Here is a 21,938-nt window from a genome sequence, read left to right as displayed (position 1 = left end):
AGTGAGGAGTTTCGCCAGGGGGACGTAGCACGTGGGAGGATCACGCTATTCCCTCCCAATTCCCCCTCCCCCCCGAACAGGCACCCCGACCGATCAGGAGGTGCTAGTGCAGCAACCAGGACACACACACTCACGTCCAGCTTCCCACCCACAGACACGGCCAACTGTGTCTGTAGGGACGCCTGACCAAGCCGGAGGTAACACGGGGATTCGAACCGGCGATCCCCGTGTTGGTAAGCAACGGAATAGACCGCCACGCCTCCCAGACGCCCCCAGCTTCCCTTTTTGTTGTCACTCCTTCAGCATGGTGGTACTCCTCCGGCACTCAGGTCCCAAATTCCTCCCCGGTCTCACTCTAAAGCACTGAAGTAAATTTCACTGGAAGTGTCCGAGGGGGTAGTCTTGAATGAACCCTCGTCACTTTCTGCATTTCAAATTTCCGTCATTGTCGATAGCTACCCTGCAAAGACCTATATTTCACAGTGGCTTACAACATAATCCACCTCTACACCCACTGCCCCATAATCTTTCTGTGACAAACTTAATTCAAAGGGCAACAAAAGACTTACTATGAGGTCCTGAAACCTTCATAAATGCCCCTATCAGCATCCCCAGTAACAGGCCTGAAGATGCCCGAGGCTTCATGAACACACCTGTTTTTTTTTTAGCTGTAAGATTATGCAACCAAAAAGGAAAAAAAACACTCCATGTCTCATAACCCGCCCATTATCCACCTACTGAAAGGTAATCAGAAATAATATTTGTTATTGCTGCTAGAAAGATATTATCATAATCAAATTAGCAAAACTCTTTTGCATGCAAATCGAGTTCTGTGACTTGAGTCACAAGAAATGTGGTGCTATTTTCAAAATCAAGTGGCTATCATGTGTCCCCCGTCAGTTACTCCCACCTCCTTTGTCAGCAGAAAAACAGAAAAATAAGCAAGCTGCAAAAAGCAACAACTAGCACAGAGTCTAGAGAAAAACTTGTCATTAAAAAGTGACTTATGGATCACACAAGGAAATGTAAAGAGACAGAGCTGGTTTCTTAAGTCAAATTTGCTCCCTCTGCCCCAGCTCTTCTAAACCAGATATGGAAAGGTTAAACCTGCTTTGTGACAGGAATTCTCCATGGCCTGGATGCAGTCCAAGCCCTACGCACACCCAAGCACTGTAAAAAGATGTGTTGGGAAATCATACCGACGGATTTAAACTCAACACAATCACAGTCAGCAAACAACACCCATTTTAGGCCAAGTCACAGCAATTTCCCCAAATTCAATCTTCTAAAATAAAAACAAATTTACCGTTAAATGCTAAGGCTAACTACAGCCTCAGACAATCCGATGTGATGTCTGCCTGAGTGTAGCTATAGACAACCAGCCACAAGCACTCATGTCAAGCACTACCATGGATGAGAGTCCACCGGGTGCCTTAAATCTACATTTTAATATTTGAATGCTTTCTAAGCCTGTGCAAGCACCGCAGCTATAGACTACAATACTGCATTAGGCTAACTAGTGATGACAGTTGATGCGCTAGCTGGGAAGGATCTGAGCACGTCTGCTGGCTTTTAACATGGCTTGTGGAGGTGACCGTGGGTCACGAGGGGCCCCGGTCTCCTTGGTGGGGGGGGGGTGCAGCTCCGTTTGAGGGGACCCACCTCGGGCCAGCCAGAGCAGCCCGCCTCTGCCAGGTTTGTCAATCATAGCAGAGAAAACACGAAAGTGGAGTGACAGGTACACTCTAACTCAGCCAGACACTTCCCTCAGGATCCAGCATGTGCACAAAACCACCCATGCGCACATGCAAAACCTCGCACAACATGACAGCCATCAATCCGGGAACAAAGGGATGCTGAATCAAACTGTTGGATTACCGGGCTCTACCTCTGCAAACAAGTGGTACGGTCTACAGATAGGATGTGCCACTGTGATACTAGGGGTTTTTGGGGGAGGGCACAGACATTTTGTATGACTCAAGAGAATGACAACAATTACTGTCAGCTCACTACCACTAGAAGTGAAAACGTGCCAATACTGCTGTTCGATAAATCAATGGCCACAGTAATACATTGTTAATCTTCACCCTCAGAACAGTTTCGAGCTCTATTCCCCGATTAAGTTATTACACGGTTTAAACTACAAATAAAATCCTATTGTGCCCGGCTTGGAATACTACGGATTTTGTGAAACCGTTTTGTGCTCCATGTCTGAACCAGACCCGTTTGTGAAGGGGAGTTTGAGCGTACTGCACTCGAAATACTCCTCGTGCCCTCGTCGACCTTTATTTCACTGTCACTTTGCAAGCCACAATTAATACGGCTTTGAGGCACGTTTGCTCATTTATGTCTTTTCTGCTTACCATTGTGTGACAAAAATTAGCAGTGGGCTTACAATGTGGAGAGGAACGGTTTCTGCATGGTGAATCTAAGCTGTGTGCAGAGCTTGTATTCTCATTAGTGCCGTTCCCTCATTACAAAAGACTGAACGGCCGTGGCAAGTCCCACATGTAAATTTTCATGTGGGCTGGAATTTCCCCGGCTTCTACAAATTTTTAGCAAGCCGTCCACCTGAGGAGAGGCGCGTGTTTGCAGTTTGAACCATTCCCAGTGTCACAATTAAATCAAAGTAGACCAAGAGACACCCCGTCCTGAACCACAACAGCTGTGAACTTCCAAAGGAAATGTCAACTTCAAGACTCGATGCTGCCAACATATTGGCACGTTAAAGCTAATATCATAAATACCTCAAAAAAATGAAATAATAAATGGAAAGGCACACCTTGGTCTAATCAGCATCTGGTGAAGAGGAGCCCCCTTCCTCTATAGAATCACAGAGACCCCCCCCCTCCCCGCCAACTCATCCCACCATGTCATATGCAACGTAAACCCTGCAACTTTTTAATTAGAAAACCCCTGAAGCAGACGAACGCTAAGAAACACGAGGTCGATTCAGAAAGGGGAAAATAAACCCTGCACCGCTTTGCGTCAATATCCACTTCCCCCTGCCCTTCACCTCGCTGTGGTTTTTGGTGAACACTCTTTGGACTGACTAGACAGCAGATAAATAAACAGCAGGGATGGAGCTCTCAAGTAAAACGCCCTGACCACGTCGTGTCCTCAGCGGATACCTGGAGGACCCAACCCGAAAAACACGGGACGAAGACTCTGAGGCAACACGGCCCGCCATCAAACAGCCCCTCAACAAATCGATGGACTCCCTTGCAAGAAAGGAAGTATCACAGTGGGAACCCCATAAGATAAATGTTAAAGAGAAATAACTGCAATTCTTAATAAACATATATTTTAGAGCTATCACTCCATTAACAGCCGTAATACTGAGCAGTCTACTGTGTCTCTATGAAACGTCACTGAAACCGAGTCTGCCGGTGACGTCAGCGGGAGGCAACCTGTGAGTGTGAAAGATGACTCCCTGGTTTGCCGATAAGTCTGTACTGTATAAGACAATGCGAATATCAACGCTATATAATGTAGTGTTATTTGCATTTTCTTATATAATGCAGCCCATCGGCAAACCAGGAAGCAAGTTTTCATATTCACCAAGAACACTGAGAAAACAGGGCGTCTGGGTGGCGTTGACAGTCTATTCTGTTGCCTACCAAGATGGGGATCACCGGTTCGAACCCGTGTTACCTCCGGCTTGGTCGGGCGTCCCTACAGATACAATTGGCCGTGTCTGCGGGTGGGAAGCCGGATGTGGGTATGCGTCCTGGTCGCTGCACTAGTGCCTCCTCTGGTCGATTTGGAGGGAGGGGGAACTGGGGGGGAATAGTGCGATCCTCCCACGTGCTACATCCTCCGTGCTACGTCCCCCTGGTGAAACTCCTCACTGTCAGGCGAAAAGAAGCGGCTGGCAACTCCACATGTACCGCAGGAGGCATGTGGTAGTCTGCAGCCCTCTCCGGATCGGCAGAGGGGGTGGAGCAGCGACTGGACGGCTTGGAAGAGTGGGGTAATTGGCTGGATACGATTGGGGAGGAAAACGGGAACCCCCCCCCCCAAAAAAAAAGGAGAAATCTGCTCAGCATTATGGCTGCTAATGGAGCATCATAGATGATATTGAAAATCGTGACTGTTTCCTTGTTATGATATAGAGACAGAAGTTAAGCAAGGTCAGTGTCTCCTCCATTCCCTGTGCACTGAGACAATATTATCTGGTTAGGGCACCAGTTAGCCTAAAATGGCCAGAAAAAGGCACACGTGCTTGCCACCACGTTCGATTACTTAACGAACTTGGCCGGAGGTTAAAGGAGGGCAAACCGATCTCAACGCCCGTTTTAAAGAAAAGGTGCTCGCTGGATGCAGCGTGAGGACAGAGACAAGAGGAAACAAACACTCAACATCACGGCCCAGAAAAATCCTTACAAAACGTACAAACACGAGTCATTCCCTTTCATTTTTTGAGGGGGGGGGGGGGGGGGAGTGGCGATGATGGTGAAAACAAGTCATTGTGTTGCCAATGCGTCCTAATTACATTCTGCTCGAGTTTTTACTTTATGCCAAATCCGCAGTGACACTTGTAGATGAGTCGAAGCAATGAAACTGCAAGAGGAAAAACCGAGTGAGTGAGTCTGTGTGTAATGCGAGAGAGAGATTGGTGTGTGATGCAGTGTAAAACAGAGAGACGGGTTACCTCAGAAGCCCCCCTGCCCTTTCAGCAGGGCCTCATATGGAGGATCAGGCCTCAGGTCCCCTGGGCACTGATGTCTGCTCTCCTCTCAGCTCCTCCCGGTCAGCCGCGGAGGCTGCGCACAAAAACCTGTCCCACTCACGACACCCTACAGCCACAAGTCATTCACACCTGGAAGAGAGCAAGACAAGTTTGCTCATTCGGTCGTCCCAAAAAAAACAACAACAAAAAAAAAAAGGCTAGGAAAGGCACCCACTAGCTCATGTTGACACGGCTAACGTGAGGTAAACACACGACCAGTCTATTCCCCTGGTGCAAGGACTAGATCCTCAGGGGTTACAGCGAAAAGTCTACGCCGCCTCGTTCTCTACAGACACACCGATTCATACTTTAGTAAGCGAACGGGTGCATGTAAGGGACTTTAAGACGAGGTAGGATACAGCATCAAGGGACTGCTAGACTCCACGCATCCTGTACAAGCTAATACAAATAGCAACCGCTGGCACAAAACCCCGAGTCGTCTCCCGTCTCACATCTCAACAACGCATCAGCCGAGGGAGACGTGTAGTAGTGTTAGATGTAAGCAACATGTGACAGCCAAATGTCAGTGGGACGCGTTGGTTCGCAAGATCTTCGGGGACCCGCAAAGGTACAGCAGCGAAGATGTGCGGCTTGGTTTTTCATTTGAAATCAAGAAACTGGCAAACTAACCCCCAATAGCGCGGCGTCGCACACACCAGCGGGGACAATGGCTGTGCATTTTATTGGAATTTTGATCAGTGTCCCGTTAAAAGGCTCGAGAAAACAAAACGAGTTTGGCCTGTGTTACGCTCCCTCAAAAAAAAAAAAAGAAAGAAAGAAAAGGAAAAAAGCGAGAACCATTAGGGGTCTTTAGTTTCGCCAAAGCCAGATTTACCCTCCACATCAGGAGCTGCAGACAAGTTTTCCCCACTCATAACTTTTGTTCAACTTAAGTGGCAGAAGCTTCAAGCCTCAATATATTCATCCCTTTTTCAGCTGACCTCAGTAAAGTGTACACACACACACACACACACACACACACACACACACACACACACAAACTAAACTAGTTTGGGGGGGGGACAAAGGGCCTACACAAGAAAGCAGTAAAACACTTTAAAAAAAATCTCTGCAAAGCTAAACTAGCCAGATAAACACACACACACACACAGACACCCACACACACACACATATACACAAGAGACACACACGGGGAAACAGATTCCCCCTGAAATCTCAGCGCCTCACTGGACAACGCTTGGCGGACAAAGTATTCCATGGCGCTTCAAACTCCAGGAACTTTTTTTTTTTTCCCTAAAAGAAGTTGTTCCTGTTTCAGCAGAGCTGGGGGGAAGGGAGGACTTCAGCACTCGCATTCATGGAGCCTCGGCCAGCGCAAACAAAGTCTTCCCCGAGAGGGAGGCACTCACCTCGGGCTCCAGACTCTTCTCGCGAAACGACGCCGGGCCGAGCGCGAGCGCACGCGAAAATAGGACATAATGAGATACGTTTTAGGGGCTTTGTCTAAATAATAAAAAAAAAAAAGAAAAGAAAAAAAAAGAAAGAAAGAAAAAAAAGAAAAAAAATGGCCCCTCCCACGGCTGAACGCTGTAACATTTATTTTCAAGTTGTGTCCGCTCCGGTAACAATGTAACAATTAAATCGGCCACCGATTTCGCTCGGTGGACGAGAGGCTGCTTGGCCCGACACAATCGGCGAAGCCGCGGCCTTTCATCCGCCGTGCGCTCGGCAAATCATAATCAAACACGCGTCTGCCGGGAACAAACACAATACCGACGCGGCCCTGGCGAGCCCGCAGACGGCACAACATGCACGCTGCATTGTACCCCCGCTCCGCTTTCGCCCAGCAACGGGCGCTCCTTCCTCCGGTATAATGGGGGGGATGAAAAAGGCGACAATTCTCCGCGCGTCCTACGCCGCTCCGCCAGCCCGAGGACCAACAATCCGCCGCCGGGGCTCGGGGAAAACCAGCATTATCACGACGACCGCGGGCGGGCTCGCTGTCTGCGAGGCCAGACGCGACGGGCTTCTAGCTAAGCCAGCCTTCGGGGACGGAGGCAGAGAAGAACGGATACCGGAGCGAGATGTCCCCCCCCCCCCTCCCCGGAGGAGGAACCCGCGTGTGCCGCGGCCAGGAGGTTGGGAAAGCGGTGGCGAAGGCGACACTTTCTCCGCTAAAAAACTTACCTGGAATGTTTTCTCCCCCCCCCCGCGGCGTCCGCGTCTCCCTTTTTTCCTCAACGGACGAGGATCCGTACTATGCGCTCGGCAAACCAAAACATTTCCGCACCGACATTGTAAAATAGAAATGTGTCTTCCCCCCCTTCGCCCGAGCTTCCAGTGGTCCTACTCCATTACATCCAGTCAAGATTTCCTGTCGTCTCCCCCACCCGTTCCAGCGGGTTGGTTTAGCCCGAATTCTAAGTAGCAATTCTAGGTCAGGTCTGTGTGCCAGTGAGAATGTTGCTGTCGGACAGGAGAGAGAGAGGTGTATAGAGAGAGAGAGAGAGAGAGAGAACAAGAAATGTACCCCTCCAAAAAAAAAAAAAAACAAGATGCTAAACAAGAGAAAAACAATACCCATGTGTACAAAAGCCCCAAAAGACGAACGCGATCGGTTTAAACCGCAACGGCGAGCGACTACGGGCGCACGCGCACAGCTCACCTGTAGGCCGCCCACGTGTGCGCGTGCGCTCCACTAAACAGGTAGAGCCGACCCGCTGGCTTTTCGTCCCCTCGGTCTCCGGCCGCTGTGCGTTACTGCGGGGCCGGCTCGGGCGCGGTGTGTTTTGCATGGGGGGGGGGCAAATAAACAACATGCAAAAGACGGAATAAACACCAGGCTCACCCGCTGGAGCGCGATCTGGTTTGCAAACCGCCGATGAGGAACGCGACGTCCAATGACGCCAAAAATAACGCAGCCTGTCTAACTTGTCTAAACTATTCAAAACGCGCGCGCGCGCGCGCGCACGCACAGCACACAAGCAGGCAAGTGCATAATGTGCACAATTAATCAGCGATTCATTCAATCCCCAGTTGTGGGAATGACATACATGTGGCTCACATGTGAAATGTATCTTGATTAAATATTGAGGGGGGACCACTCTCACATCGCATGTTCTGAACGTTCCCCTTCTCCCTGCGAGGCTGTTGTCGAGTCCTTCCCGCTGATAAGCGTGCATGTCTTCTCGTGCCTATTGGCGCTGGCATACGCCTTTGTGCGCACAAACGCACCCGCATGAGCTCAACGGTGCGTATCTACATATCTATTGCCAATTCAGTGTCATGTTCTTGTATGTCTGCGAGTGCCAGAAATGTGTGTGCGTGCGGGGGGGGTCCCCTTTACACCAGGGTACACGGTCGATCAGTGAGTGCACCAATAAGTGGGTTTCGGTCAGTTGCACGCGTGTCTATCTTTCAATCCGATTGCCACATATTGAACTTGACATCAGATGGGATTATGACGTCAGACGGCGTGCGGCCCTCACGGCTTCCACGGCGCGGAGCAGAAGACACAGTGAGGTGACATAAACACAGTCGCTGAATGAGCACTGCATATTTGTGACTTTTGACAAGCAGAAGTTGGACATGCTCCTGCATGCTCGCAGAGATCAGTGACAGACCACGGAGCGCTCTCCCCCCCCCCCCCCCCCCGCCCCGTCTGTCTGTCTGTCTCTCTCTCTGCATCTCCCTTTTGTTCTCTCTCTCCTTTTTCTATTTCTGTCTTTCTCCTTTCCTCCATGTTTATATATGTATAGGAGTGTGGGTGTGTGCATGTGTGTGTGATAAAGCCCACTGGTGGAGTAAGTGTGGACTGGCAGTATTCCCAGACTGGCTTGCATTAGACATGCACACTAGTTAAGCTCTTCAGGTCGACGTTCTGGCTCTCTAACATTGTGATTTTCCACTGAGAACGCTTTGGAAACTGCAAAACAAAGTCCAGATCCGGCCCCATATTAGATTCAAGCATTTGATAAATATCTAATGAAAAATGGTAGACCGAGTAGTGTGTGTGTGTGCATGCATGTGTGTGTGTGTGTGTGTGTGTGTGTGTGTGTACACGAGCACATGCGCGTGTTCTTGTCTAGCCATGTGTCTGTGTTTCTGTCGGTTTGTGGCTGAGAGACAGTTTGTATATGTGTTGGTGGATGTGTGTGTATGTGCGCACGAGCATGTGTGTGTTCTTGTCTAGCCATGTGCCTGTGTTGTTTCTGTGTGTGTGTGTTTCTCTCTATATCTGTCTGTGGCTGAGAGACAGTATACATGTTAATGTGTGTGTGTGTGTTCCTGATTTAACCTTTTTTTGGGGACACATTTCAGACTAACGAGCAGTTAATTGGGGACAGCTTGTCTAATTGGGGGGGAAAGGCGTGTTCCCAATTAGGAAAAAAAGCTAGGAAATGAATGTAAGTCTATGTAATGTCTCCAAAAGTGACCTAAGTAAACGTGCGTGTGTGTGTGTGTGTGTGTGTGTGTGTGTGTGTGTGTGTGTGTGTGTACATGTTTAACTGGGAAGTGGGACACCAACATTGACTTATCATGTTACCCTATGCATTATTTAAAGCTTCAATAAACACTTTTATACCGGAGAGACACACACGTCGGAGAGCTCGACGGCGGGTATCTCCTCGCAGCATTCCTAAACAACCTCTCGGCAAAACAACATCCCGGATAGCAACAAAACGCCATCACACGTTTCCCCACAAACGGAGGATATGATTCAACGGTCTCTGGTGACATTCTCAAAAGTTCACATACGTCGCACACTAACCTGTGCCCTAAACACAGCGCACACAACTGAATTTAAACGGAGTGAAAATGCAACGCCAGCGAACAGTATAGAATAAAAAAGACATTTTCACACACACACACACACACACACACACACACACACACACACACACACACACAGCCGGCCTCAGACTTGTGGTGGAAGTGGCAGTGGTGGGTGGGATGGTATCTTGAGCACTGCCCCCCCCCCGTCTGCCTACAGTAGGAGAAGCCGGTGACTGGGTGTGTTTGAGTGAGTTCATTAACAGTTTCGGTGGCGGTGCGGTGCGGCGAGGCAGGCCAGGCCTTGGTGGGTTATCGAAATACTGAGACAGTGAGCTCACTCGCGGAGCAATGAGGTCATTTACCAGAGCCTGGCAGCCTGACCAATCATCAGTCAGCCCATTATCATGGTATGCAGTGTTGCTATGAGTAACAGAGACAAGGACTGCCTTGCGGATGGTTAATGATGGCTGATGCATTGGACGCTACCACCTGGGCCAGTTCTACTCTTTTCTATTCCACCTATGATGCCACTTCCCCGCCTCTCTTTAAAGACGTTGCTGAAACTTCGGTGCAGGGGATTCTGGGAGTTTCAGACAGGGGGAGGGGGGGGGGCAGAAAACCATTTGATTAAAAATCTGAAAAAGTTAAAATGTTTTAGTGTTCATTGTGGCGGAAATGAAACAATTTTAATTCTACTGCCACAGTCATTCCTCCTCATTTCTTCATTGGCACCCTGCATCCCCCCCTCCCCAACTCACCCACCCACCCGCCCCCGCACACTCCCTGGTTGTTTAGCGTCCCCCGCGACAATGTTGTCTGCCTCTTCCCCATGGCAGGTGAGTGTAAACACGCTGGAGGACTGAAACAATGTTAATTAACCGATCATTATGAATCGGGGCAGACCCTCGAGATCTGAGCCGTCTCCCACCCACCTGCGTACCGCCATCCCACTAACCGGACTGTTAATGACTAATCAGCGACGAGTGTGATTAGATCACCTCCTAACAAGTGGGATTTATGATTACACGAGTGTGTTTGTGCCGGTACAGCGGAGGCCTCACGGTGACGCCGGCTGGGGATGTGAGTCATAGGGCCTCCGCCGAGACAGAGGAGACAGGTGATGCGAGTCAAGTGTATGCCTATCTCGAAATGCCGCCCAATCAGATGAAACCTCACACAAATCGACTCATTGAGTGTATTCTCTCATTCTCTCCCTCTCTCTGTATCGCCTCCCTCTGTCTGTGAATGCTTACTGAGAGGAAACGATAGATGCAGACATTCCACAACCCATATTCGCCCTCACTCTATCTTGTTGCCATGGGAACCGAAGCAGACGGGAGACAGGTTCATATCGTCCTCCCTCAGGTCTCCAGTCACATTCTCTTTTCTCTCTCCCTCTCTTTCTCTCTCTCTAACTCGCCCCCCCTGCAACCCCCCCTCCTTTCTCTCTACTGTCAGAGCTGGCTGCTCCTGTGTGGGCCACTGATACTCGCTGATTAAAGGAAGTTATAATTTGATTTTCTCAGCAGGCGCCGTTTAATAGAGCAGTTTAACTAAAGCTGTGCCATCCCCAGGGCTTATGGAAGGAGAGGGAGAGCGAAGGAGAGAGAGAGAGAGGGAGAGTCATACTAATCCCAAACATTGAGCAATCACCCCACCACTAAACTCTCCCACTCACTCTCGTTCTAATTCTGTTTGCCTATTTTGCCGTCTCTCTCGCCCTCTCTCTCACTCCCGCTCTTCCTCCGCCTGTTAATCTGCGCCTCCCTCTCCCCTCCCTCCCACCTCCCTCATCTCTTCCCCCTCCTTTAGTGAGGCAAAACATGGGAGGGCCGGCTCCTCTATGTACAGGCTGGCTGTATCACTGGCCCATTGTGATAATAGCGTTTAATTATCCTCTCAACTAAAATCAGCTCCATCGCTCTGCTTCTCTTCCCTTACTCACCGAACCCAGATCACCCCCCACCCCGCCACCACCTCCCGTCTGTGGTGCTTCTAATATCCTCCCCCTCCCGACCCCTTCCCTCTCTCTTTCCTCCTTTACCCTCTCTCTCTCTCTCTCACACACACACACACACAAACAGACACGCACCCTCCCGTTCTCCAGCTATTTCAGACCCATTTAGCGGGATAAGCATCTTGAGACAGACAGAGGGGGTTTTGCTCTCTTTCAGAAAGAAGCGAGGAGAGGATATGGAGACTGGCATCTCCGGTGCCCGCCTCAGAATACCAAACAGGGGCCTGGGCATCTTAATATGCAGTGTGGGACAGAGGCTGAGATCAAAGAGAACCCGACAGACAGAGATGGGGTTTTGGTTGTGTGTGTGTGTGTGGGGGGGGGGGGGGCTGGATGGGGTGGGAGGAGTAAGGGAGGTTAAAGAGTGAGAGAGAAAGAGAGAGCGAGAGAATGGAAAGTGAGTGAGAGAGAGGGAGGCGACGGAGAGTGTCCTCTCATCGGTCTTCATCAGAGCATCCTCTACCTCGAATCATCATCTCTTGCTCCGCTCTTGTGCATCAGTCCCTTGACCCTTTGAAAAACCAACAACGTAGTTACCAATGTGGGCATCTCGCTCTCCCCTCTGTCCGAGTGTGAGTGTGCACGTGTGTTAGCGTGTTCGTTTGAACGCGCAAATGTGAGAACTGATATAAATCTCTCCGTGTGCGTGTGAAAGTTTAAACATATTCATGTGCATCTTTCTGTGCATGTGTATTCCATATGTGTGTGTGTTGGGTGGTGGCGGGGTGGGTGGCAGCTGTACCTCCGCCACCTACCAAGCCATTCTCTGTCTCGTCAGTCAATTAAGATGGTGAGTAGCTGTCCCTGAAGCGGTGGAGACAGGCTAAATGAAAAAGGCAGTGGACGTGAAATATGAATCATTAGAATACTGCAAGGACACGCTGGGTAAGGGGTGGGGGGCGGCCGTGACGGAAGTGGTGGAGGGGTGAGGGGTTGGTGGGGGTGTTCTGGAAAAGCGATAAGGGAGAAAAGCAATGGTCGAGAGAGGGAAAGAAAGAACGAGGGAGCAGATAATAAAAGATTAACGTCACGCGTCTCGGAGTGGCGGAATTTCAAAAACCCTCCACATCAAATTATTTATCCTTGTCTGTAATAACGGGGGGGGGGGGGGAGAAAGGGATTGGGAGAAGAGGGGGGTAATCGAAAGGACGACGGGGGAAAATGAGCGAGGGAAACAGAAGAATGGAAGATCGGAGTGAGGGCCTCTCTCGCTCTTTTGATGACGGTGCTGACAGCAAAACAAATGCTCCGTGTGTGTGTGTGTGTGCGTATGTGTGTTTGTGCGTCAGTACGGTGACAGAGGGAGCGAGAGAGAGACGGCGCAGGCAGGTGTCTGCGTTGACTCTGTGGGAGGCTCAAGGCTGTTTGCCGAGGACAGCGCGAGAGAGAGAGAGAGAGAGAGAGAGAGAGAGAGAGAGAGAGAGAGAGAGAGAGAGATGGAGAGCACGGAGTATTAAATGAAAACCCATCTCCCTTTGATTCTTCACTAATTTGCAGTGAGATGAGGTGCACAGAGAACACACCACCTACGCAGCACAGCACAAAACACATCACCTGTCCAAGTCTCCGTGGAGTTCACCAGTGCAACGCGCACACACACACACACACACACACACACACACACACACACACACAATGTTCATCTGTATCTCTCAGCTTTGAACTCTTCTTGCCAATGACACTGACATTCCCCCACATGGACTACACAACCCTTGGACTGCCTTCTCCTCTCCTCTCCTTCCTCTCATTAAGCCCTCCTCTCTTTCTGCCATGCTCCTCTCTTCACCGTCGTCTCTTGCCTCCTTTTACACCCGTAAACGAAACTTAACCACCAATACTTACAATCAAACACGCCCGCAGACCTGTTAGCTGACATATCACGTAAGAAAGACACACCTTTGGTGCACACGCGCGCACACACACACACACACACACACAAGCGCAAAGTCCTTCCTCATTAGCCCTGATTCCCCTGAGTGACATCTTTAACAAAAGGATGCAGCCTCTGCCGCCATGGCAACAGCCTCCTCCATCTCTATGCAGTGCTTCAGACTGTTTACATGATGGGATCTCTCTCTCTCTCTCTCCCTTTCCCTCCCACTTCATCTCTCCCTCTCTCTGCTTCCTACACCCTATAACCTTCTCTTTTTTCTCCATTTTCACAGTTTCTCACTCTATTTGTCTCTCTTTGAATTTTCTCTCCTGCTCTGTATCCGCTGCACTATTTCTCATCCTCTCCCCCTTTCTATCCCCGTCACCATCTCTCTCCCTCTTTCTCGCCCTCTCTCCAGCTCCTCTCTACGTCTCCCTCCTGGGCTGACGCCGGCTCTTCATTTTGTCGTTATCTTTAAGTGCCAAGGTTTTTTTTTTCCCCTCTCTTTTTTTTAATTTTGTAAACCCTTCAGCCGATTCTATGGAGACCACCTGCTTGCCAATCAGTGAATGATACACAGGTCTGAGAGAGAGAGAGAGAGAGAGAGAGAGGGAGAGACAGAGAGAGAGACAGCGAACATAAGTGTGCGGGTGTGTGTGAGAGATAATGTGTCTATGCACATGTGTGCCCATTCAGGTTTGTACATGTGTGTGTAATAGACTGTGAGGGGGGCTTCCGAGAGCCGCCCATATCTAGGCCATGGGAGTCCACAGCAGCCAGTGTGTCTGGTGTCACAGCAAATCAAGTGTCAGCTGTACACCACCTGCCCGCCCACACACACACACACACACAAGTCTGAGGAGAGAGACTAAGAATAGAACACCCCGAGAGCGTTGCCTCCTCATCCTTGTCCTTCTCTGCGCCTCCCCTCCTGCTCCACGGCATTTTGCAGTGTGGCTCTCAACCTTTCTTATTTTCACGCCCGTCCCCCCCCCATCCCCTTAGCCCCTCTCATGCCCACCATGCGGTGAGTCACCTGCACCCCCGCTTGTCCTCCTCTACACATCTGGACGTATGTCTGTGGAGTCCTCTTCCTTTTTAAATGGTATGTGGGCAGAACGGCAAACGAGGCCCCGAAGCGTTCTTCTCCTTTACTGACACGGCAGGGAGGTTGGAGGGGACGCAGGTAAGACAACAGACCAGGCTCTGGACCGGTACCGAGTAGGAGGCCAGCAATGTGGTGTGTCTGGTTTTCGGATGGAAGAGAGAGGTATCAACCACTAACCATGTCTGGGTCCACACACACAGGAGTTATGACAGCGGCTGGTGTGTGTATTTTCTCTCCGTCTCCTCTGCACACACATACGCCGTGTGCGGGTATCATTGTTGGAGTGGTTTAGCTTTGGCAGCCGCTTTCCAACATCTGAGCCCACACAATACACACTGTTGGGGGGGGGGGTGTGCGCGCGTGCACGGGGATGCGATTCGGCGCAGTGCTGACACATGCATGTCGGCGTGTGCGACTGTATTAACATGCGTGTGCGTGTGTGTGGCATGCTGCACCGATTCTGGTCCCTCTGTTTCTCTGCTGTCTGTGGCCTCCTCTTCCCCATGAATACTAATGTGCTTCAAACCCCAGAGATCAACCCCCTCCCTCCCTTCCTCCCTCACTCACACCCTCCATCCTTCCCTCCCTCCCTCCTGTCAGTCTGCCTCTCTCTCTCTCTCTCTTCCTTCACCTCACTCGTCATTCATCTCTCCTCCCTCTTACCTTTCAACCCTGTCTCTCTCTCTCTCTCTCTCTCTCTCTCTCTCTCTCTCTCTCTCTCTCTCTTCCTTCACCTCACTCGTCATTCATCTCTCCTCCCTCTTACTTTTCAACCCTCCTGTCTCTCTCTCACACACACTCCCTCTCTCTTTCCCCCGCCCTCTCTCCTCCCGAAACTCCCTCCCTCGCTTCCTGTTCCCCGTCACTCCTCCCCCATCCCTCCGTCCTCGTTTAGCATTTGCTCTCTCATTTTTTCCCCTATGTGGTGTAACGCCTCCCCGTGCTCATCATCACCCCGACTAAACATCTGCCGTTACCCCTCAACTCCCCCCTCGCCGCTGCTATCCCGCCCCGTTCCATGCGTTGCTTCCCCCCTCCTCTCCCCTCCTCCCTTCGCATCTTCACCGCCTTCATCAACTCTCTTTTCCTGTCCAAGTCTCTTCTCATTCCTCCTCTTAAAGCAAGTATATCCAAGTAAAGACAAAAAAAAAATATGCAGAAAATACCAAAGTGTGTTTAAATACACAGAGCATGTACTACACAAAATATATGAAAAATACATTAAATGCGTACAGCAAATACAACACACAAAAGGCTGGGTTGTAGTATTTGTCCATTTTGAAGGTCTAGGTCTCGTCTTGGCCTTTACAGTATAAGGACTTGGACTTGACTCGGTCTCAGACGGTTTTGACTTGTGATCATTTTTTAAGACTGGTCATGTTCAAGACTTTGCTTTTTTTATTTGGCAATGAACATCAAATTTCCCCCGAGGAGATGAATACAGTGCAAACTAACCTAATTTGTTTACAGTCATGGTGTTTGACTGAACTTGCACTGTTCTGATGTTGGTGCTTACGTAGGTTTGGGCCTCATTGGACTTGACTTGGTCTCGCCTTGTGTTGTCTCACAAAAAAGTGTGACAGGCGAATAAAAAAATGTCCAAGTAAAAAGAAGGACTTTAAAGGGAAATTCCTTATTTTGATGACCTGGGTCTTTTTTTTTTACCAATTTTTGCCATCATGCATATCACTTACGAAACACTTTTACTCACCGGTTTAATTTTGGAGATCTGGGATACGGAACCACTGCAGGACTCGGCTTTAAAACAGCATCTCACGGGCCATCTGAAGCGTCAGACACGTTCCAACAAGTCCAACTCAACCCAATTATCTCAACCACCTATTTGAAAGTGAAAATGAAAGTGAAAGTTAAAAGGTTATTACCTGAACATATCCAGTGTTATCAATGATCGATTGCACTGCTGAGCTACTTCCTAGTTCAGGGGTGGGCAAGCTTATCCAAGAAGGGCCAGTGTGGGTGAAGGTTTTTGTTCCAACCAAGCAATTACACACCTGTGTCTCCTAATCAAGCTCCTCGGCAAAGACTCTGATTGATTATTGGGATCAGGTGTGTAACGGCTTGGTTGGAACAAAACTCTTCACCCACAATGGCCCTTCCTGGGTAAGACTGCCCACCCCTGTACCCGGTTCAGCTTGCAGGAATGGCCACCTTACTCACCACAGCTGGTAGGAGCCATCGATAAACTGCCCTGCGAATTTACGAATCCTACTATGGCCACGCCAAGAACCGATGCCTCTGATTGGCTAGTACTCGTTGCCTCCGTTGGTTAGGGTTAGCCAATCACAGACAGAGTAGGGCGGGTCTTGGCGTGGCCATAGTAGGATTAGTAAATTCGCTACCTCGGGTGGGAAGTCGGATGTGGGTATTTGTCCTGGGCTCTGCACTAGCGCCTCCTCTGGTCGGTCGGGGTGACCTCCAGATCGGTAGAGAGGGGGTGGCGCAGCGACCGGGACGGCTCAAAAAAGTGTCCGACTGTAGCCTCGTATCGAACGCTCTCTGTACACGCTGAAACCGTCATGTACACAAACAGCTGTGCGTTCGAGATCAGACCGGAGATGTTCCTCGTCGACGACACGGCGCTTTTCAACGCGAGCGACAGGAAGTTGGAAGAAACATGGCGTCCGACAGAAGTTCCGCTCAGAACGGCGCCGCCGCTTTTGTCGGACGCCATGTTTCTTTCTACGGGCCTCGTTCACACGACAACGGTGTTGCCAAAAACGGACAAGTTTTTCCTTTGCGTTTTAAAAAAAAGTCCCGCGTTCAGACGACGTAGATTTGAATACGATCCGCATGCACACGGATCCGCAAAAAAAAAAAACGATTGAAAACGCCAGACCAGTCTGAAAAAGCCAGGCCAGTCCAGTCCGAAAAAGCCAGTCCAGTCTGAAAAAGCCAGTCCAGTCCGAAAAAGCCAGGCCAGTCCGAAAAAGCCAGGCCAGTCTGAAAACGCCAGGCCAGTCCAGTCCGAAAAAGCCAGGCCAGTCCAGTCCGAAAAAGCCAGGCCAGTCCGAAAAAGCAAGTCCAGTCCGAAAAAGCCAGGCCAGTCTGAAAACGCCAGGCCAGGCCAGTCCGAAAAAAGCCAGTCCAGTCCGAAAAAGCCAGGCCAGTCCGAAAAAGCCAGGCCAGTAGTTGGCGGTGAAACTTTGTAGTGGACAGCCCTTTCCGGTGACACCCAATAACGCCACAGTAATGGTGCAGCAAATCTACACTTTGCTGGAGGAGTGTTAATCAACATGGCGGAGATAACGGCACAAACGCCGCTCCGTAATCCGCCATTGTTAGTGCCGTCTTCTTACTCGCGCATGGCTAGTTGACTGAAAACTTAATACGCATGTGCGAAGTGGAGCCGTGACGTCACCGTTGCGCGGGAACCGGTTTTGCTGGTTTACAGGGCGACGCCGGAGTTGCGTTTTCAAAAGATTTCACTCTGGAACCCGGTTTCAAAAGTTTGCGTTTTCAGGCCCCCGAAACGCCGTTGTCGTGTGAACGAACAGCCAAAACGCAACAATACTGTAGCGAATTCGGGGGGCAGCCCGGCCGGACCGCCACAGCCGGGACACGGAACCCGTGGCTCCCGCCCCGTCTGTGGCGGTCTCCTCCATCGGATGCGCTTCCCGAAGGAGGGGGGGGGGTAATGTAGCGACCACGGATGAATAGGCTCGGTAGCCCTTGGCTAACGGGCCGGACCCTTTAGTCGACTGGTTAACTTTGTCGCCCGTGGCGCGGGAGACACGAGTTCGCGTCCCGGCTGTGACGGTCTGCTCCCCTGAATTCGCTACAATACTGTAACGTGCATGGATAAGTAGACACGTTGATCCTTGACTAACGGGTCGGACCCTTTAGTCCAGTGTTTCTCAACCGGGGGTCCGCGGACCCATAGTGGTCCGTGGTGTAATTGCAAGGGGTCCGTGAAAATAAAATATCTTTAAAAAAAAGATCCTATGACATTTATAGAAATAGGATTATTTTACTCAAATGTGACTGAGACCTTTATCTACCTAAACTATAAAGGGTAACAGGACTTTTTTCTCCAATTACATTTGTTTCACAAGTGTAATTTATTGTACTTTAATAAGAGATATCGCTCCCGTTTGCATTGTTAAAAGTTACTGCATAAAAATGCCGTTGTTACATATATCTGAAAGTTATTGAATACATATTCTGTTTTGTTACATATATCTGAAAGTTACCGAATACATATTTTGTTTTGTTAACTATATCTAAGTTACAACTGAAAGCTCTTATTTTTGCCCCAAAGAGTGAATAAATGCTATAATGGAATTTAAAATGCAGTTTCTACTGTTTCTATCAAATTGCAACCCCCCTTCCCCAAGATCAGGTGGAGGGGTCCTCAGGCTAGATCAAAAATACACAGGGGGTCCAGGACCCCAAAAAGGTTGAGAACCACTGCTTTAGTCGACTGGTGAACGTTGTCGCTTGCGGAGGGGGAGACACGGGTTCGCGTCCCGGCTGGGGCGACGGTCTCCCGGACTGCCCCCCCCCCGACTTCACCACGACATTTTACCGTTTTATGTTGAAAACGTTGCCGTGTAAACGGTCGCTCGCGTTGAAAAGCGCCGCGCCATGGACGAGGAATGAATGATTTATTTCCGACATGTAAATAAACAGGATAAAACATCCAGATAAGCCACTGCCAATAATCCTGAAGTGATCAACAAACCCACACATCAAACTCAGCGAACAGATCTCCCTACGCCTCAGATTTATTTGTTACATGTTGGGAAGGGAGTGGGGGGGGGGGGAGTATAAACTTGTATTTTTTCCAACCCCTTCTCACCTACTCTTAATTCAACTACACTTCAAACTCGATTCCTACTGTGCTGTATAGCTCAATTTCAATGCAAGTTGTGTTGCACAATATAAACTCAACTACTGCGAACAAGAAGAAGGGGGGGGGTCACATCAAAAACACATGCGAGGAAGGAAAAAAGGAAATGTCATGTACCAAGAATGAACAGATCTCAGTGCTACGCACAACCCAAATATCCACTCGGTGTGTCATAGAAAGAAAAACAGAAAAAAAATTTAACAAGAAATTTTTAGAGATAAATAAAACTTAAGACAACGCAAGTCTTCGTCATCCCTATGTCGCATGATGACGAGTCCTTCGGACTTCTTCTTGAACTGCGCAATGTTTGTAGCCAATGAGGAGGGGCCCCGGTGTGGTGTTAAGTAGCCAGCTACTTAACATCGTGGATTTTCAGGCTGTTCTTACAGTTTTGCTTGGAGATGGGATGACGCTTTGACGCGAGGCTTTTTGAACGTGTCCCTGAATCGTCACTGAACGATGACGGTGCAACCCGCTCCCCGGATAGCAAAACTGCTGTGGCCCGGACCCGTCCCACAACCGGGCCCACATACCGCGTGGAATGATGGCACTTGAGCGGTCCGCTCCTGTTTGCCAGATCTGGGCCAGAACCAAGCCATAGCAATGCCGAATGTGCCACATATTTGCCAGAGGTGGCCCATATTTGTTTTGTGATATTTGGGCCATATTCACCATTTACCACACGGGGCCACTTCAGGGTCACATCCAGATGACATGTTGCCCAGAGCACCGCATCTTTGCCAAAAAAGGCCCACATTTGATTTGGCATATTTGGGCCATATTTGCTGTTATACATGTGGGCCACTTCAGGTTCACATCCATTCGGTCAGGGCCAGAAGAAGGCCGTCAGTGCCGCATCATTGCCTGAAGTGGCCCACATCCGGATGCTATCTGGGTTGGAGGTGGGTCTGGTGCGCTTTGGCCCGACTCCGGAGATGGTTCATCTCAGGCGTGCAACTCGGCACAGCTCGACACGTTTAAACTGGTAGTGGAAACGCAAATCAAGGCAGCACGGTTTGACTCGGCGCCCAAACCCTAACTGTCCTTGAAAGGAAAGGTTTAAGAGTTGTGTTCAGTTGCCCCATAAGATGTCATTGTAGAGTTGCATCCAGCGGTGGTCCCAAGTCAAAACATTTCCAGAATGAGGGGCATCCGGGTGGCGTAGCGGTCTATTCCGTTGCCTACCAACACGGGGATCGCCAGTTCGAATCCCTGTGTTACCTCCGGCTTGCTCGGGCGCCCGTACAGACACAGTTGGCCATGTCTGCGGGTGAGAAGCCGGATGTGGGTGTGTCCTGGTCGCTGCACTAGTGCCTCCTCTGGTCGGTCGAGGCACCCGTTCAGGGGGGAGGGGGAACTGGGGGGAATGGCATGATCCTCCCACGCGCTATGTCCCCCTGGCGAAACTCCTCACTGCCAGGTGAAAAGAAGCGGCTGGCGACTCCACATGCATGTGGTAGTCTGCGGCCCTCCCCGGATTGGCAGAGGGGGTGGAGCAGGGATCGGGACGGCTTGGAAGACTGTGGTAATTGGACGGGTACAATTGGGGAGAAAAAGGGGGGAAATTTAAAAAAAAAAATCTAGAATGAAGCTGGTGAGTAAAACAACATCATAATCATAATATGCAGGGAGGCCAAAACTGGAGTTGTACGGTCATACCTTCTGGTTTTTCATCCACTACTTTCTGGCTTCGTCTCCTCTCCCCTTGTCCCCTCTGCTAACCCGCTGTCTTCCTCCCCTCTGTTTACAGCAGATCTCCTCAACGGCACACCAGGCTAACAAACGAAATGTTCTCCATATAATATTTTGTCTCTTTCGAAGCATAACACAGAATTGGGTGACTCACAGCACCACCCAGGGGCCGCCTGGCCGGGCTGGGTTGCCTCTGTGGTTGTTTGACCCCCATGCGACCCCACCCAAAAAAAGAACTATGCACCGATCCGCTGTGAACTGGTATCTCCTGGGGGTGTTAGAAAATGGCGCACGTTGGCAAACGCGCTGGGTATCGACCGGGTCTGCTGAATTGGCTTGTTTTATCTGTTTTGATTTGTTGAGTTTCACACCCTGGAAGAGTGAGAGGTCAGAACTCTTCAAAACTGCACAAAGGTCCTTTAACCGTATCACTCTGGTCTATGCATGCGCACACATATACATGTCAATATACCATGTGTGGGGTTCATGTATTGTGTGTTTATGTGTGGTCTTGTTTTTGTGTGTGTGTGTGTGTGTGTGTGTGTGTGTGTGTGTGTGTCCTCTCCATAACAAAGAAGCAAAGAATTTCCTCCCATTTTTAGCCCTTTACCAGCAAACCAACCACTCCAATTACATAAACACCTTCACCCCCACTGCATTTCAACATCCTAAACATTAATCACAGTCTAATTCACTTATAATTGCGTCCCATATTCGGCCCGTTTCTGAAACCACAAGCCCAGTAAACAGAGGAGAAGCAGGGGTTTTCAGTGCCTTGTCTGGTGTGGAGGTAGAGCGCCGCTCCTTCTGTAGCCTACTGCTGACTGGACATTCCAAAACTTTACTGCTTTTCCACGCGCGCGCGCACGAGCGCACGCGCAGGCCCGCGAACACACGTACACTCATACA

General features: G+C 49.9%; 1 protein-coding gene across 3 annotated transcripts in view; it reads right to left on the bottom strand.

Annotated features, from left to right (window-relative positions):
- Positions 1-7,034, bottom strand: part of bcl9 (BCL9 transcription coactivator) — a 28,886-nt gene extending 21,852 nt beyond the window's left edge. For 2 of the 3 annotated variants that reach the window (XR_008811004.1, XM_056289511.1), the window contains exon 1: positions 6,881-7,034. The gene's annotated coding sequence lies outside the window, so the exon portion shown is untranslated. Of the gene's footprint in view, positions 1-4,654; positions 4,702-6,880 lie in introns of those variants that run through there. The other variant, XM_056289512.1, reaches the window with a different exon arrangement.
- Positions 7,035-21,938: the final 14,904 nt, after the last annotated feature.

Source organism: Lampris incognitus, chromosome 11 (assembly GCF_029633865.1).
Source record: "Lampris incognitus isolate fLamInc1 chromosome 11, fLamInc1.hap2, whole genome shotgun sequence".
Lineage (NCBI taxonomy): Eukaryota > Metazoa > Chordata > Actinopteri > Lampriformes > Lampridae > Lampris > Lampris incognitus.
This window is presented reverse-complemented; position numbering and strand designations above follow the sequence as displayed.